General features: G+C 42.6%; 1 protein-coding gene across 7 annotated transcripts in view; it reads right to left on the bottom strand.

Annotated features, from left to right (window-relative positions):
* Positions 1 to 19,628, bottom strand: part of LOC144494877 (guanine nucleotide-binding protein G(I)/G(S)/G(O) subunit gamma-7) — a 262,401-nt gene that overhangs the window by 133,673 nt on the left and 109,100 nt on the right. For 2 of the 7 annotated variants that reach the window (XM_078214365.1, XM_078214366.1), the window contains exon 3: positions 8,467 to 8,568. The exons of 3 other annotated variants lie outside the window; for them this stretch is intronic. The gene's annotated coding sequence lies outside the window, so the exon portion shown is untranslated. The remainder of the gene's footprint in view (positions 1 to 8,466; positions 8,569 to 19,628) is intronic. 2 more of the 7 variants (XM_078214367.1, XM_078214368.1) reach the window with 1 other exon arrangement.

Here is a 19,628-nt window from a genome sequence, read left to right as displayed (position 1 = left end):
TCATTCCCAAAGTGCTTTACAGCCCAAAGGGAAGTATTTTTTGAAGATAGTCACTGCTGTAACCATAGGAACCATGGCAGCCAATTTGCATTCAGCAAGCTTTCAAAAATAGCAATGTAATCATGATCAAATTTTTTTTTTGTGATGTTGATTAAGGGATGAATATTGACCAAAATCTAGAAAAAATCACTTGCTCTTTTTCAAAATGGGATCTTTCATGTCCACCTGAGACAGCAGACTGACCTCATTTTAACATTTCAGCAGAGGATGACACAGCCAGTGTTCGTCAAAGTGATCATGGCTCTCAGTTTATATGCCAGTTGATTCTTCCAGACAGTATGAAGCAACATTGCAACACAGTACAATTTACTGTCCATGACTGCATCATGGAGACCAAAGAGTCTCTGTATGTCAGGAGAGGCAACTTCATTATCCTCCTAAGCAGGAGAAGTGCACGGGTAGCTTTCCAGAATAGAGGGTTTTTCCATAGTGCAGGGAGTCATTGAATGTGGCCTTGCCGGTGTCGCTTCTCAATAGAGAGATGTACTATACGCAAGAGGTATCACTCACTCCACGTGCACTGGTGTGAAACCAAAGCCTCACAACCTTATTGAATGCCCATTATCCTGGCAGCAGACACAATGCTTTCATTCTGTGCCAGCCTCTTTTTCCAGCTATCCCAAGCCGCTCCAACTAACCAGAGGGTGGTTGTTCAGTGAAAAGAGCTATCCACTGTGCGTGTGGTGAATGACTATTTTTTAACATCCAACTATAGGTGGCCAGTGGTATAATGAGGGCCATGCCATTACTAGGAACATTGTAAAGCTGACTATTGGCATCCTGAAGGAATGGTTCTACTGCCAAGACTGCTAGGGAGGGGAGTCCTCTCATACTTGCTGTAAGGGTCTCCTCATTCACCAGGCTATTGTGACTGCCACAATCTGGTCATCACAAGGGTCCTCTGCAGAAGGAAGAAAAGAGGAGGAAGCAGCCAGTACATCCATATACTGGACTTACTATCCCTGACCATCTTATCGGGCCCCAGTTCCCCTGAATAAATCCTCAGATGTCCGTTACTCAACTCTTCCCCACCTTATTGTTCCTCTGTTACTGATAATCATAGCCCATCGCCCCAATCCTGAAATAAAACACTCCACAAAATAACTACCCCAACTTCTTCCAAATACACTTCTAATCACTAATGTCCTTTAGGGCAACGGAATCTGCCATCCTTGCGTGGCTTGGCCTACAAGTCACTCCAGATCCACACCAATGTGATTGACTCTTAACTGCCCTCAGCCACTCAATTTAAGGGCAATTAGGGACGGGTGACAAATGCTGCTTTGCCAGCGATACTCACATCCCATGAAAGTATAGATTAATCCAATGTTAGGGACCAGATCAGAAACTCCAAGGTATATTATGAAGTTAGCCTAGGCCCCAACTTTATTTGATTTTTTTTGGCATTAGTGTGAGCATAAGGTATTTTGCTCCTGGTGCGATTCTATTATCCCACTAGGAAGCTTTTATAAAAACAAACTTTATTTAATAACACAGTGAGAATATAATAAAAAGAATTTACATAACTTTTACCAATTGAAATATTTAAACAGGACAAGGTATAATTCTTAACAGCCAGCTATCTCTATGGTTCCAATTTAAACAACATCTCCACAGACATACAGCCTTCTTCAGAATCAGTTAGCCAAAAAACAAAGATGCTCACATGGGTGCTACGTTTCCAGCTTTTTAACCCCTCTGGAAGAGATGCATAAAGACACCTGTCTTCTGACTCCTGTGCAGCAGCCTCCAGAGAAAGATCTACCTTCAAGCAACTGAACTTCAAAGAAAGAGACCTATTTCTTTGCAGATCTCAAGTCTCCAAATCCAGAGAGAGAGACAGACAGAGCTATTTATTTTCTCTACAGATCTCAAGTAGCAACGAAGCTTGTTTCTCTGTGAGCCTAGTCCTGCACAGTCACATGACTTTTCCTGTCAATCAACCTAATCAAACCCCACTCTGAAAAACCCCATGGAAAAACACCAAAACATTAGTCCAGATTAAAACAAACATTCCAACAATTAAGATCAATTATACTTCTGCAGCATCAACATGTAGGCTGCTGGTTGTAGATAAAACGGCACAGATATATACTGACGACTAAAAAAAGCCTGCACAAGTAACATGACCCAAATACATTTCACCTAATCCACCTAACTCGTACATCTTTGGACTGTGGGAGGAAATCGGAGCAGCTGGAGGTAACCCACGCAGACAAGGGAAGGACGTACAAACTCCATACAGTAAGTGACCCAAGCCGGGAATCGAACCTGGGTGCTAACCGCTGTGCCATTATGCCATCCCATGTCCCTGTATCTGCGTGGGTTTCCTCCGGGTGCTCCGGTTTCCTCCCACAGTCCAAAGATGTGCGAGTTAGGTGGATTGGCCATGATAAACCGTCCATTCGTGTCAGGGGGATTAGCAGGGTAAATATAGGGGGTTACAGGGATAGGGCCTGGGTGGAATTGTTGTCGGTGCAGGCTCTTAGGCTGAATGGCCTCCTTCTGCACTGTAGGGATTCTATGATACATTTCTTAAAGGCACAGTGTCGTCACACCATACAATGCTCAACCACTCACTTACGTGTATTCACTTTGTGCTTGTATTGTGGATACCTTTGGCTGATCTAGTGCTTCTAAGCAGTGCTATTCCAGTGGCTACTGCAAGGCTGTTGGAAGACCATTGGTGAGGATACTGCTAGTGGCCTAGCTGTATACCCTCGAGTGGGTCTGGGCTTTAAGGACCAGACTTTGGCCTGTACAATTGCAGCATGAGAGGCAGTAGTCTGGGCTGGTTAACTAACAAGTGCAGGAGCACTGGTGAAGGGGCAGTGATGGAAGCATGAATGAGGTCATCCTGAGAAAGGACAGCAAGCTCATGCAGCATAGAGCCATTGTCAATCCCCTCAGCAATCCTAGTTATCGGCTGGAGCACTGCTTACTGGTCTTCTGAGAGACAATGCATGCATGACTCTTTGAGCACTGGTGCCTATAGCCATGATGGCACCAATCTGAGCCTGCATAGCAACAAGCTGGACTTACATGGTGCAAGCTGAGATCACATGACCTAAGTCTGAGCTTCCACTGCAGCACTCAGACATCACAACACTTCTGCATGTGCCACACAGGGAGCTGAAACATCGGCCATCAGACTTTGGTCTGCAAGTACAAAGAACTGTACAGCACAGGAACAGGCCCTTCGGCCCTCCAAGCCTGCCTAAACTAAAACCGTATACCCTTACGGAGTCCATATCCTTCCATTCCCATCCTATTCATGTATTCGTCTAGATGCCCCTCAAATGCCACTACCGTACCTACTCCCACCACCTCCCCGGGCAGTGCATTCCAGACATTCACCACCTTCTATGTAAAAAACATGCCTCGCACATCTCCTCTAAACTTTTCCCCACACATCTTAAACCTATGTCCCCTCGCATTTGACTTTTCTACCCTAGGAAAGAGCATCTGATTATCCACTCTGTCCAGGGACATTTTTTACACAGAGAGTGGTGGGGGCCTGGAATGCACTGCCAAGTAGGGTGGTGGAGGCAGACACGCTGGCATCGTTTAAGACTTACCTGGATAGTCACATGAGCAGTCTGGGAATGGAGGGATACAAACGAATGGTCTAGTTGGACCAATGAGCGGCACAGGCTTGGAGGGCCGAAGGGCCTGTTTCCTGTGCTGTACTGTTCTTTGTTCATGCCACCCATAATCTTGTAAACCTCTATCAGGTCGCCCCTCAACCTCTGTTGTCCCAGTGAGAATAAACCAGGTTTATTCAACCTCTCATCATAGCTAATACCCTCCAGACCAGGCAACATCCTGGTAAACATCTTAGAACATAGAAAAGCTACAGCACAAACAGGCCCTTCGGCCCACAAGTGGCGCCGAACATGTCCCTACCTACTAGGCTTACTTATAACCCTCTATCTTACTAACTTCCATGAACTTATCCAAAAGTCTCTTAAAAGACCCTATCGAATCCGCCTCCACCGCCACTACCAGCAGCCGATTCCACGCACCCACCACCTTCTGAGTGAAAAACTTACCCCTAACATCTCCACTGTACCTACTCCCCAGCACCCTAAACCTGTGACCTCTTGTGGCAGCCATTTCAGCCCTGGGTAAAAGCCTCTGAGAATCCACTCTATCAATACCCCTCAACATCTTATACACCTCTCAGGTCACCTCTCATCCTTCGCCTCTCCAAGGAGAAAAGACCTAGCTCTCTCAACCTATCCTCATAAAGCATGCCACCTAATCCAGGTAACATCCTTGTAAATCTCCTCTGCACCCTTTCTATGGCTTCCACATCCTTTCTGTAATGAGGCGACCAGAACTGGGCACAGTACTCCAGGTGAGGTCTGACCAGGGTCCTATACAGCTGCAGCATTATCTCCCGATTTCTAAACTCAATTCCTCTATTGATGAAGGCCAGTATTCCATACGCCTTCTTAACCACAGCCTCCACCTGCGACGCTGCTTTGAGCGTCCTATGAACCCGGACCCCAAGATCCTTCTGATCTTCCACACTGCCAAGCGTCTTACCCTTAATATTATATTCTTTCATCCTATTCGACCTGCCAAAATGAACCACCACACACTTATCTGGGTTGAAGTCCATCTGCCATGTCTCCGCCCAGTCTTGCACCTTATCTATGTCTCGTTGCAACTGCTGACATCCCTCTACACTATCCACAACCCCACCAACCTTTGTGTCATCAGCAAACTTGCCAACCCATCCTTCCACTTCCTCATCCAGGTCATTTATAAAAATCACAAAGAGCAAGGGTCCCAGAACAGATCCCTGGGGCACTCCACTGGTGACCGACCTCCATGCTGAAAAAGACCCATCTACAACCACTCTTTGCCTTCTGTGGGCAAGCCAGTTCTGAATCCACAAAGCAATGTCTCCTTGTATCCCATGCCCCTTCACTTTCTCAATGAGCCTTGCATAGGGCACCTTATCAAACTTATCTTCTGTACCCTCTCCAAAGCATCCACATCCTTCTGGTAGTGTGGCGACCAGAATTGTACACAATATTCCAAATGAGGCATAACTAACGTTCTGTATAGTTGTAGCATGACCTGCCAATTTTTATACTCAATGCCTCGACCGATGAAGGCAAGCATGCCATATGCCTTCTTGATTACCTTATCCACCTGCGTTGCCACTTTCAGTGATCGGTGGACATGTACGCCCAGATCTCTCTGCCTGTCAATACTCCTAAGGGTTCTACCATTTACTGTATAATTCCTACATGCATTGGATCTTCCAAAATGCATTACCTCACATTTGTCCGGATTAAACTCCATTTGCCATTTCTCTGTGCAAGTCTCCAACTATTTCTTGCTGTATCCTCTGACAATTCTCTTCACTATCCACAACTCCACCAATTTTTGTGTCGTCTGTGAACTTACTAATCAGACCAGGTACATTTTCCTCCAAATCATTTAGATATATACTACGAACAACAAAGGTCCCAGAACTGATCCCTCTAGAACACCGCTAGTCACAGCCTTCCATTCAGAAAAGCACCCCTTTACTGCTACCCTCTGTCTTCTATGCCCAAGATGTGGAGATGCCGGCGTTGGACTGGGGTGAACACAGTAAGAAGTCTCACAACACCAGGTTAAAGTCCAACAGGTTTATTTGGTAGCAAATACCAAATACAAAAAGAGGATCCACCAAATGGTATTTGCTACCAAATAAACCTGTTGGACTTTAACCTGCTGTGAGACTTCTTACTGTGTTCTATGCCCAAGCCAGTTCTGTATCCATCTTGTCAATTCTCCTCTGATCCCGTGTGACATCACCTTTCGTATCAGTCTACCATGAGGTACCTTATCAAAGGCTTTACTGAAGTCCATGTATACAACATCCACTGCCTTTCCCTCCTCTATCATTTTCGTCACTTCCTCGAAAAACTCGATCAAGTTAGTGAGGGACAGCCTCCCCTTCACAAAACCATGTTGTCTATCACTAATAAGTCCATTTGTTTCCAAATGTGTGTAAATCCTGTCCCTAAGAACCTTTTCCAATAACTTCCCTACCACTGACATAAGGCTCACCGGCCTATAATTTCCTGGATTATCCCTGCTGCCCTTCTTAGACAAAGGAACAACATTGGCTATTCTCCAGTCCTCTGGAACTTCACCTGTAGCCAATGAGGATACAAAGATTTGTCCAGGCCCCAGCAATTTCCGCCCTTGCCTCCCTCAGTATTCTGGGGTAGATCCCATCAGGCTCTGGGGACTTGTCTACTTTAATGCTTTTTAAGATGCTCAATACCTCCTCCTTTTTGAAATCGACATGACCCAGAATATCTGCACACTCTACCCCAGGCTCCTCATCCACCAAGTCCTTCTTTTTGGTGAATACTGAGGCAAAGTATTCATTTAGTATCTTGCCCATCTCCTCTGGTTCCATGCATAGATTCTGAAATCTGGCATGTTTATTTCCAATGAAACAAATAGGTTTTCACTCTACATCTTATGTGTCACTTTGTAAAAATCTTAGCATGTTGCACCCTGTCATGTTGAGGGGCGGGCCTAAACATACTGGTAATGCCTGGCTGCACTGAGGAAACAAATAACCTCCCCATACCCCACCATGGAGATCTCAGAGGCTCTTACCAACCCCCATGCAATCAAAGCAGGCTTCTCCACCCGCCACCCCCACCAATGCAGTCAAGGCCACCACCTGTGTCCCATCCCCTCCTCCGAATGATGAAAGCCGACATCCCCCCTCTCCACAATCAGAGCTGGCATCTCTAATGCCACCCACACGATCAAAGTCAGCATTTCTAACCCCCTCAACACCCCCTCCAATGAGGCTCCTAGTAGGATCTGCCTAAGCACTGTGCCAAACTGTGACAAGGGGAAGCGCCAGGGCACTGCCTCGCCATGCCCCTCTCTTCTGGGGGCTCCACTCACCTTTGTGTCCCTGGGGGGATCCCCAAAACAGATTCAGATCTGGGTGAACCTGTTGTAAGCCCCGCTGACGTCATGTCGGCGATGTTTGAAAACACGGCATTGGGGGGGGGATGGAATGATGTGGTGATCGGGGTCTTTAATTATACTGAAATGTATGTAAAGGTATTGTAAACAGGTTCATGCTCATTATGGATGTGAACCTGGTTACGTTACCGGTGAGGGCGGCGAAAATCAGAGATCGTGATCTCTCTGGTGAGGTTCACGATTTCCGGGTTTCGCTGGATTTTGAGCCCCCGTGGATGGAAAGTGCAGGCTCAAGATTACTCCCATAGGATCCTGAGGGGAATGACAAGGTAGATACTGAAAGGATGTGAGACAGTCTAGAACTGGGGTACACAGTTTAAAAATAATGGGTCTCCCATTATGAACGAGATGAAGAGAAATCTTTATTTCAGAGGTTTGTTAGTCTGTGGAATTCTCTCCCCCAGAAATGCAGTGGACACTGCATCACTGAATATTTTTAAGACTGAGTTAGACAGAGTTTTGATCCACAAAGAAGTCAAAGAGTGTAGAAGTAGACAGGAAAGTAGAGTTGAGGCCATAATCAGATCAGCCATGATCTCATCAAAAGTCGGAGCAGGCTTAAGGGACCAAAATGGCCTATTCCTGCCTCTTGGGCCTAATTTGTATGTCTGTGTGTCTCAGTATCTCTGGCCACAGGTGGAGATTGCTGTATGAGCTAAATGTGCTGGTGGGTCCATATAACCCAGTGAAAAATAGAGAAGTTTGGGAATGAATCACAGTGATATTTCATGTTCAGAGTGAAATGAAGAAAATAAACTAGAAGTTACTGGGGAAAGAGGATGTAAGCAGACTAAGAATAATTACAAGAAAAGGTCCATGAAGAAGTCTCAGACAAAATACAGTTGAAACTATAAGAAAGCAATGAAGACAATAACTTGAGAAAATTGAGGTAATGGATCGGAAAAAATATTAACACAGACCAGAGAGTGAAAAAATCTACAAACGGAACAAATATTTTTGTTCAATAATAAATTATTCAATAAAAATAATTCAATTTCAGAACAGATGTGTATTGGAAAAGATAAAAAAAGGAATTATTATAATAGAATATAGAAAAAAATTAAAAAGTTACAGAGCATTAAAACAAAAAAACGTTGCACTTGTGACATCTGACAGATATAACCAAGTAAGAAGAATTGTGATGATGCCAAATAAAATAGGTCACAATTCCCTGACTCATTACCTGTTTGTGGAAAGGTTGGAATGAGAGGACTGGTGCATATTGCTGATGCAGTTATGTAACCAGAACTGGCACAATAACCTCTGTGTTGCGAATGCAAATTCAGTACCAGTAAATATAATAGTTGCACCAGTAATGGTCTGTCTGAACATCAAACAGTGTTGTGAAATACTGACAAACAGATGCAAACAGACATCCAGTACCTGTAATTGTAGGTCGAATCAATAGACAACTACTCAATCTACCTTTGCTTGGAGGCAGTCTTGGGTAAAACGTAGTATCCACTGAAGTCTCTCTTTTCAAGCCTATGTAGAAGCAAATTTCCAATTGGTATCTTAAGTTTATCATGCGGGTCAGGTTCACAGAGCAAGCACAGAATGATTAATGAAACCGGAGAAATGGTAGATGTCATCACTTTTTTCATCGCACACTTACTTTAGAAGATGCTGCATCTCTTACAGTGGCTTTACTGACTTTCTTAAAATGTTTTCTATAAAGGAGATGTTAGTTTACATATACTATAATTATGCTGCATAGCTATACTGATTAAACTGCATGAAGATGCATTGAAACTAATTATGTCAAGGCTAGTGATACTGTGTTCATGCTGCAGTCCAAAGTATCAGAGGTTTTGGGTTTACAGAGTCTCACATAGTGATGTGATTTGTACAAAAGCAGTTTTTAATATATGTATTTCTCATTCACAATAGCATGAAGCCCATCCAGTGGTCTTCCTTCTCAAAGCGGATACTTCCATCTTTATGATCTAAGATGATGTTCCCATAGTTATCCGCTGTAGAGTGTAACAGCACCATCTCATGCCAATCTGAATTTCCGTGCTATTGTCAACATGTTTTAGTCTTAAGGGCCAGTAGTTTGCAACTACAAAAATTATATTACACATAAGAAGATACGCTCATTAAGATATTTTGGATCTTCAAGTAGTACTGATATGACCATCTGCAACTTATACAAATTTTTGTCCAAGTTGCACCACTCCTTTGTTAGCTTTGCAAAAATGGCCTTCTGCATTTGTCACACTATTAAAAAGTGTTGAATGGCACAAACATGTTGTATCATAAATATGAATTAAACTCACCACAGAAAGTTAAGTCCTGTTTGCTCTTTTGTCAATACCCTTTTGACTTCATGATCCGTGTTAACTACTGCCAATCAACTACAATACAGAATCTCATTCCTTCAGCTTTTGACTGTACATTAACTGCCAAATTTAAAATCAATATTAACACATTTCCTTTCTGTCTCTTTGCCTCTCCTGATCGAATCATGCTTCTATCTCTTTATTTCTCTTTCTAGACTAACTTTTCATTGAATTAATGAACAGGATATCCTAAAAGTGATGAAACCCCTTTGGCCATGTGGTTCGAGCTGAAAAGTTACAGAGTTCTCTGCTAGAGGACAAAGTGGAGGGCAGCAGAAAGAGGGGTTGACATAAGTGTAGTTGGATGACGAATGTCACAGAGCAATTTCAGATGAGCCACAGTGGATTTGTGAGGATGGCCCAAGACAAGTGAGTGTGACACACCATGACAGCAGATATCCTGGTAGAAGCAGCTACAATCAGAGAGAGGGAGGTCAAATTAAGTTTCTATTCAATGGTGACCCCCCAGGATGTTGATGGTGGGGAATTCAATAATGGTAATGCAATATAAAATATCAACACGAACAATAACAAATTGCATTTATATAGTACCTTAAATGTAATAAAAAGTCTCAAGGCATTTCACACCGAGCCATACATGTACACTGGGGGAATAGTGTATACTGGGGCATACTGTGCTGTACACTGGGGCATACTGTGCCGCACACTGGGGCATACTGTGCCGCACACTGGGGCATACTGTGCCGCACACTGGGGCATACTGTGCCGCACACTGGGGGAATAGTGTATACTGGGGCATACTGTGCTGCACACTGGGGCATACTGTGCCGCACACTGGGGGAATAGTGTATACTGGGGCATACTGTGCTGCACACTGGGGCATACTGTGCTGCACACTGGGGCATACTGTGCTGCACACTGGGGCATACTGTGCTGCACACTGGGGCATACTGTGCTGCACACTGAGGCATACTGTGCTGCACACTGGGGGAATAGTGTATACTGGGGCATACTGTGCTGTACACTGGGGCATACAATGCTGTATACTGGGGAAATGTTATATACCAGGGGATACTAGGGTAACTACAATAGTGTCTACTGGGGCATACTGTGCTGTATACTGGGCGAATATTGTATACTGGGGCATACAATACTGTGTACTAGGGGAATAGTGTATACTGGGGCATACAATGCCCTATACTGGGGCATACAATGCTTTATACCGGGGGAATATTGTATACTGGGGCATGCAATGCTGTATACTGGAGCATACAATGCTCCATACTGGGGCATACAATGCTGTATACTGGAGGAATATTGTATACTGGAGGAATATTGTATACTGGGGGAATATTGTATACTGGGGCATACAATGCTGTATACTAGGGAAATGTTGTATACTGGGGATACATCAGTGTATACTGGGGATACAATGCTGTACACTGGGGGAATATTGTATACTGGGGAAACAATGTTGTACACTGGGGGAGTACAATATTGTATAATGTGGGAATATTGTATCGTGGGGAAACAATGGTGTACACTGAGGGGAATACAATATTGTATACCTGGGGGATACAGTGTTGTATACTGGGGGATACAGTGTTGTATACTGGGAGAATACAGACTTGCACATGGTTGTGGAGGGGGATACAAAATTGCATACAGAGAATAGAGTTTTGCACACAGTTATGGAGTGGGGATACAATATTGTATTATGAGGATACTGTATCCCCAGTATGCAATACTGTCTTACACACGGTTGTAGCACAGTAAGAAGTCTCACAACACTAGGTTAAAGTCCAACAGGTTTATTTGGAGATATTAGGACAGATGCTAAAAGCTTGGTCAAAGTGGTAAGTTTTTGCAGCAGCTTCGAGGAGAGAATAGAGATGGAGAGGTATATGGAGGGAATCTCAGAGCTTCAGGCCTTGGCAGCTGATGACATAACTACAATGGTGGATCAGTTAAAATTGTGATGTTCAAGAGACCAGAATCTGATGAGTGTAGATTGTGATCCCTAGGTTGATTCCGGGTGGTCGATCTGATTTTATTCTCATTTTATACTTTGTTTGGTACAACTGAGTAGCTTCCTTGGTCACTTTAGAAAGCATTTCAAAATCAGCCACATTATCATTGGGTTTGGAATTACAGATAAGCCAGGCTGGGCAAGAACAGTTAATTTCCTTTCCTAAAAGTCATTAATGAATCAGATGCTTTTTTCTGTGACAATCTGGTACTCGTTATTCTAACTTACATATTGTGGTTCTGACTCAGAGCTGTTTATTAACAATTCTTCAGTTGGATTAGTTGAGGGGATTCACAGCTATATGCCCTGTTCACATCAGTCCCAAATGCGCTGTGGATGGTATTGGGCCGTTTAGATTTACAACTTAAAGCAATAGCATGGAGTCTAATGAAACTAATAAGTTTGATGAATGGCAAGTATCATTCCTTTACTGGTTATTGTAAATTCTGGTCCATCGCCAATCTGATGACCTCTTATTCTGCAACTATCCAGAATTTTGGAAAAGGGTGGTTGGGCTGCTGGTGGCCTCTACCTTTGGTAAAACTGTCCCATTTTAAAAAATTTCCACAGAAGAAGAGCAGAATGCTGAATGTACAAATAAAGTCAAAATACTGCCAATGCTGGAGATCTAAAATAAAAGCAGTGCTGAAAAAGATTCAGCAGGTCTGGCATCATCTGTGGAGACAGAAAAAGAGTTAATGTTTTGAGTCCAATATGACTTCTTTGGAACTAACACTGTTTCTCTCCCCACAGATGCTGCCATTCCTGAGTTTTCCACCATTTTCTCGCTCGTTTAAAAGTTTGCATTTAAAAGTTTATATAATGAACTGTAACAAAAACAGAAAATGCCAGAGAAACTCAGCAGGTCTGACAACATTCTGTGGAGAGAGAACAAAGGTAACGTTGAGTCAGGATGACCCTTCATCACAGCTGAAGACAAAGGAAATCAGACAAGATTTATACTATAAGGGTGGGGGGGTCTGTAATTGGATAAAGGGAACGTAAATGGGGATGATAAAGGCTGAGAAAGGTGCTAAGAGTATTCATTAAGATATTGGAATGTGTGAATGGCAGAAGAGGTACTGATTATTAAAGGACAGCCTGAGGAATGTGGCAGTTGGGGGTGGGGGGCGGTTTGGAATACAAGATGGAGAGTGAGATTTCAGAAGTGGAAAGATAAAAAGAATACAAATTAATAAAATGAGTAAGATGAAAAGAAGAAATGAAATAAAATAAATGGAAATTGGGTGAAGGTGGAGGAGAGAGTTCATGATCTGAAGTTGGTGAACTCAATGTTTAGTCTAGAAGGCTGTAAAGTGCCCATTGGGAAGATGTGATGCTGTTCCTCCAGTTTTCGTTGGTTTTCACTTGAACATTGCAAAAGGACAAGGGCGGACATGTGGACAGGAGAGCAGGTCCAGTCGAGAGCATGAAGCGGCCTGACCAATCCCCATCCACCACTATCTCCTTTGTCTGGCTGAACTTATTCGCTCATCCAACAATTTCTCCTTTAACTCGTCTTACTTCCTCCAAATAAAAGGTGTGGCTATGGGTACCCACATGGGTTCCAGTTGTGCCTGTCCTTTTATGGGGTGTGTGCAGCATTCCCTGTTTCAGTCCTATTCCAGCCCCCTCCCACAACTCATCAATACATCAACGTCGATTTTGGTGCTGCTCCGTGCTCTTGTCTGGACCTGGAAAAATTTATCAATTTCGCTTGCAATTACAATCCCTCTATCACCTTCATATGGTCCATTTCTGACACTTCTCTTCCCTTCCTTGACCTCTCTCTCTCCATTTCTGGTGATAGACTGCCCACTGTAATCCATTACAATCCCACCAACTCCCACGGCTCCTTTAACTACAGCTCTTCACACCCCATATCTGTAAGGACTTCATCCCATTATCTCAGTTCCTTTGCCTTATGGGCAGCACGGTGGCAGAGTGGTTAGCACTGCTGCCTCACAGTGTCAGGGACTCGGGTTTGATTCCCGGCTTGGGTCATTGTTTGTGTGAAATCTGCACATTCTCTCTGTGTCTGCATGGGTTTCCTCCGGGTGCTCCGGTTTCCTCCCACAGTCTGAAAGACTTGCTGGTTAGGTGCATTGGCCATGCTAAATTCTCCCTCAGTGTACCCGAACAGGTGCCGGAGTGTGGCGACTAGGGAATTTTCACAGTAACTTCATTGCAATGTTAATGTAAGCTCACTTGTGAAACAAGTAAATTAACTTTAAACTGTGCCGTGTCTGTTCTGATGATGCCACTTTCCAAAATAGCGCTGCCGATATGTCTTCCTTCTTCCTAAATTGTGGTTAACTGGGCTCGTGTCCTACTCATTTCCTGGGCCACTGCTCTCACCCCCTCCCCTCCCTTCCAGAACCAGGATAGGGTCCCCCTTGTCCTCACTTTTCACCCCACCAGACCCCACATTCAAAGGATCATCCTCTGCCATTTCCACTAACTCCAGCATGATGCCTTCATTCAACACATCTTCCCCTCATTCTCCTATCAACATTCCGCAGGAGCTGTTTTCTCTGGGACACTCTGATCCAATCCTCCATCACACCCAACGCCTCACCCACCACCAATGGCATCTTCCCATGTAATTGTAGAAGGTGCACACCTGCCCTTTCACCTCTTCCCTGCTCCCCATCCCAGGGCCCGAAAACTCTTTTCAGCGCTTCACATGCATCTCCTTCAATCTAATCTATTGCATTCCCTATTCCCAATGCAGTCTACTCTACACCAGAGAGACCAAACGCAGACCACAAGCAGGACTCAGACATTCCTGTCGCTTACCATTTCAGCACACCACCCTTCTCTTCCGTCCACATGTCCGTCCTTGGCCTTTTGCAATGCTCTAGTGAAGCCCAGCGAAAACTGGAGGAACATCACCTCAACCCTAAACCCAACCCTCACCTCCCCCTTCCCCCTCTGCCCGGGCCAATTTCATCAGGCTGTCCTCTGACAATCTACCTTTGTTCTGCCATTCACACATTCCAATCTTTTAATGGATGGTCTTAGCACCTTTCTCAGCCTTTACTATCACCATTTACATTCCCTTTGTCCAGTTACAGCCGGCCCAACACTCTTATTATAAACCTTGTCTGATTTTCTTTGTCTTCAGTTCTGATAAAGGGTCATCCAGACTCTCAACGTTGCCTTTATTCTCTCTCCACAGATGCTGTCAGACCTGCTGAGTTTCTCCAGCATTTCCTGTTTATGTTTCAGATTCCTGCATCTGCAATATTGTGCCTTTAGCATAATGAATTGCGTTGTTTCAAATTTGAGAAATATACTGGAATTATTTTTTTAAAATGCTGATAATCTACAATTTTGCAAAAGAGTATTTCATAAATGATATGGAGAACAGATCATACTAAACAATATTAGGCAACATCCTACAATTTGAAACTGAGCTTGCAAACTATGATTCATATTTTCAAAAAGGATATTAACTATGTAGAATATTGCAAATCAACCATCAAGTAAATACCAAATTATCAGTTTCACTCATCCAACTTTAATCGGGTGGCTCTCATATTTATAATGTGAATGTATTACTGTTCTGTTTAAAATCACTGTTGATGACTGTTTGCCATTTGCTGCTCTATACTGGAGTGATGGTTCATAAATTTACTTTTCTACTCCTTTCACCACCACCCACTCCACCGCCCCCCCCCCCCCCCCCCGCCACTAAATCACCAACCCCCAAAACAATACTATTCATTTATAGTACTTGACTGAAATATTAGTTAAAAATTCTGTCAAATAGTATTTTAATAACAGGCAATGGAATAGTTGGTATTTAATGTATTAGGGCAATTCCAGCATAATCTGTCACAAAATAAATCACTGTTACAAGAAAATTCTGACTAAAACATCTAGATATTGCCAATAGAAAGCACCATGTTTACTCTGCAGTCAGCCTTTACCGTAAATTTGCTATGTGCAGTTGCTATAAAGAACTTCCTGTGCATGTGGTTGCTAACCAAGGTAAAATTCCTGTAAGCAAAATATAACTCCCTCAACTAACAAATGGGTACATACCAGAGAGCACAACACCACAGAGTTATTATGAATATTGTGGTGAACAGAAAGCGAAACTAAGCAAATGACCTGCTCAGAGGCCCATTTCAATGATGCTCTGAAATAGTTACAAGGAAATGCACAAAGGTAATTCCATGATACCTCCCCATTTGATTTTTCCGATCTTTGTCAGAAGACACGTGACCTTGGCCAGGAAGTCAGTGGCTCTTACAGTTATATTAATTGTATTCATCTGGAGTTTCCTATCAGCTGAAGAAAATCTGAGTATTTTAAAACTCAATGTTTCGGTATCTGTGGACCTTGCCTTCAAAAAGCTAATTCACAATGTAATGTCATTGCGTTACTGAAGGATGGGGTTTATATTGTATCATTGCATCAACAGGAATATGTTAGATTTCCTTCCCTAAAGGAACATTAGTGAACCAGATGGATTTTTCTGACAATCATGGCCATCATAATTCCAGAATTTTAAAAATTGAATTAAAATTTCACCAGCTGCTGTGTTGGGATTTAAAGCCCGGTCCCCAGCTCTTGTCCTGGGTCTCTCTTGATTACTAGTTCAGTGACAAAACACTGCAAGCCTACATGTAACTCCAGATCCACAGCAATGTGGTTGACTCTCAAATGCCTTCTGAAGAGTTTGGGACAGGAAATAAATGCTGCCAGCCAGCAATGCTCAAGTCCCGTAAAATAAAATTAAAAATGTTTCCCATTCCCATTTTCACAATGGGATTCTCAAGAATGAATAGGGGTGCGAAATAAGCCTCCACTAGATTCCATTTATAGTATTTTCAAGTTAAACTGAAGTTATTACATTCAGGTTACCTATTTTTTCTGAATTGAAATTAAACCAAAAATGCCTGCTGTACTATTTTACAATATTTAAAATTCTCAACCAGATATATTGTATTACTATCTATTATTGCTGAAAAGAGAGACATGTTGCTGAAGCTTTTCATCTTGCACATATTAAAACAAAAGAAAGAATGTCAAATTTCAAATGATCACAACAATTTATACTGCAAGAGAAAAGGGGTGTTGATTGGTTAACAAGTGAACTCTGAATAGCTGAGGCCTTGCTATAGAGAAAGCAATGAGCACCAAAAGGCTCCCCAAGTTTCTGGGTAATTCAAAAAGATGCAAGCTTGAAAATATTCTTTTTGATTGCAGAGAATAGGTCCCTGAGTATGAACTTATGTTGTTTCTATCAAGTGTAAATGAACCACATTATGTGCTCGACTAACTATCTTAAATTGGTTGTCAGTGTATCTATTAGTGTACTTAGGATTGTTCAGCTAGTGCTGCCCAATCATGGAATCACATCTAACAATAGATGTTTTGGGTTTTGCAAGTATAGTCTGTACATTGCCTATTATAAACAGCAGGAAGAATATGTTGCGCAAACAGCTAATCATTGTGATGTATGGCCTAAATACCTGGCATTGCATTGGTACTGAAATTTAGCACGACATCTTTCAATTGTGTGGTCGGCAGAACATTTTATTTGACTGATGGCAGCATCCTATTAGTGGCAAATGTCACATGCTTCACCACTGCATAAAAACAGCATGAAATGACTTGTTTCATCTGTTTAAATTTTTGAAATACTTTGCCTTTTGAAATTAGTTTGAGACAAGCCAAGCATCTTTCAAGTTCAAAAGTAGCAGCCTTTGGCCCATTTACGAGTTTGCGTGATATACTCCGAGCAATGATCTGATCAGGACAGCCATCGTCTTAGGAATACTTGAATGTATTCTATTTCTGCATTGAGCTTGCAACATGAGCAAATGGCACAGGTATTATTTACAAAATTGCTGATAAGGTCAATCTTATACCGCATGGAGCAACACGAATCCAACATGTACACTGACTGGTGAAGCTAGGCTTGAGCAACGTCGTGTAAGAACATCCGCACTGGTGCAATGCTAGGTACTAAGGGCATACAACCCAATGATTGGCTGATCAAATCAAATAGCACGTTCCTCTACTTGTTCATCCTAGGCAAAGTACAGACCATATTCAACCAGTTCATACTTGTAAAACCCAAAACAAAACATCTATTTTAGATAGGATTCCGCAATTGGGCAGCACTTGCTGTACAATCCTGAGTGTGCCAATAGCTCTACTAGCAACCAATTTAAGATAATCAGTCAAACACGTAATCTGGTTCAATTACACTTCAAGTGACGTACATTCACTGGCTGAGACCTGTTCTTGGTAAACAAAGAAAAATATTCAAACCTTGTGCCTTTTTTGAACTACCCGGAATCATGGGAACCTAAAATGCTTGTTGTTTTCTCTATGGCAATGCAACAGCCAGAGTCGATTTGCCAAATAATCAACAAGTTCAGTCAGCTACTGGTAGCAGCAGCCCTGATTTTTAGGTGGTGTCAGGAGAATCATTCCTGCTCCTTCTAACTATGCAGTCACACAAATATTTTCCCCAACTTCTCTTTTAGCCTGCAGTAATCCCTTTAAGATTTACTTGTTAGGTGATATGTAGACCAGCTTTTCATGCATGCAGCAGGCTTGCATTGGCTGTGTGCATGGCAGCCCAATTAATCAGGCATTATGTCCTCTATTTGCTAAACGTTTTTCGTGCACAGTTCACAAGTATCATAATGGCGCTCAGGAGGTGAAACTATTGTATTCAATGCTGCTGCAAGTCTTTCATAGTTTAGTGTTAATTTCCTTCTCTCCCCATGGGAAAATGTCTCATCAATATTTTGGCACCTTCTTGTGACATGAACAAGGTCAAAAATCCAATGGCCTGGTTTCCTGGCATTTTCCCTTCTGGATATGGACCGAGGAACCTAAATCAGGCCGAGGGGCCTGATTCATTTCACACCTAACAAATTTACCTGAAAAGAAGCCACATTCAAGACTTCCAAAGCCCATTTCATCAAGATTAAAGAATTGAGATACTGGCACAACTTTGTGGTTGAAAGATTAGGTGACCTTTCAAAGTCTGCAGCAGAATCTTAAAGTTCCTGGTGTTTCTGCAGGCAAGTTTTGTTCAATCCTGATCTGAGACAGAGGAGTCTGGAAACATCCAAAGGAGCAGGAAGCGTTCAAAGGTTTTCAAATATTTGCCAGGAATGTAAAATGTGGTTCAGGAGAAATATGTTAAAAGACCTCACAGATGTATGGTGCAAAATACCTGATAGTTTAGTGACAACACATTAACTCAGACAACAACACCCACAGAACATGTTTCTATGTCAACAGTAACATCGGGGTCACTAAAGATAAGTGAAATAAATCATATTATTCTGCTAAGTGTGACAGCAGAGTGACATGTTGCATTCTTTCAGGCCCTCAACATATTTGTCAATCATACCAACCAGGCTGTTCATTTTGCTAAAAGCATCTTTGAAATAAATAGCAGCCAATTACAAAGCTGTCTTCTTTCACAACCTTTCAAAGAAGCTGCACCTTACTTTTCTTCATTACTAATGTAGTTGATGATGTATGTCTATGTAATCACTTCTCTATTTGCAGAATAGTCCTGACTTATTCTTTTATCTCCCCTTCATATTTTGAATATCTACCTTCGCTTGTCTCCTTCCAGGACATAACAGACTTTCATGGGAGATTGGACATGCAACTACTATTTGGCTGCAGAACAGATAGAGAAGTTGCTGCCCTTCCCTACTCTTTCATGGGATGTGGGTGTTGCTGACAAATGCAACATCTATTGCCCCCCATCCCTAATTGCCCTTGAGAAGGTGGTGGTGAGCTGCCTTTTGGAACTGTTGTAGTCTTTGTGGAGAAGGTAAGCATACAGTATTGTGAGGAAGAGTGTTCCAGTTTTTGACCCAGCAACAATGAAGGAATGATGATATATTTTCAAGTCAGGACAATTTATGACTTGGAAGGGAACCAGCATTTGCTTGCTGAATCTCTGCAGTTTTCTTGCTGTTTTTCTAGGTGCTAAGGGTGAGTTTGAAAGGCATGAAAGAAACATTGGTATGTTGTGCAGTGCATTTTTAGATAATATAAACTGCAGACATGATACGCTGGCCATGGAGGGATTAAATATTTACAGTGTGGTGGATGGGGGTCTGCTTTTTCTTGGATGGTGAATGCTGAATGTTTCTTGAATGATGTTGGAGCTGCACTTACCCAAGCAAGTAGAGAGTATGGCATCATTCTTATGGCTT

The sequence above is a fragment of the Mustelus asterias genome, chromosome 6 (genome assembly GCF_964213995.1).
Source record: "Mustelus asterias chromosome 6, sMusAst1.hap1.1, whole genome shotgun sequence".
In the NCBI taxonomy this organism is placed as follows: Eukaryota; Metazoa; Chordata; class Chondrichthyes; order Carcharhiniformes; family Triakidae; genus Mustelus; species Mustelus asterias.
The sequence above is the reverse complement of the archived record's forward strand: the minus strand, read 5'-3'. Positions and strand labels throughout refer to the sequence as shown.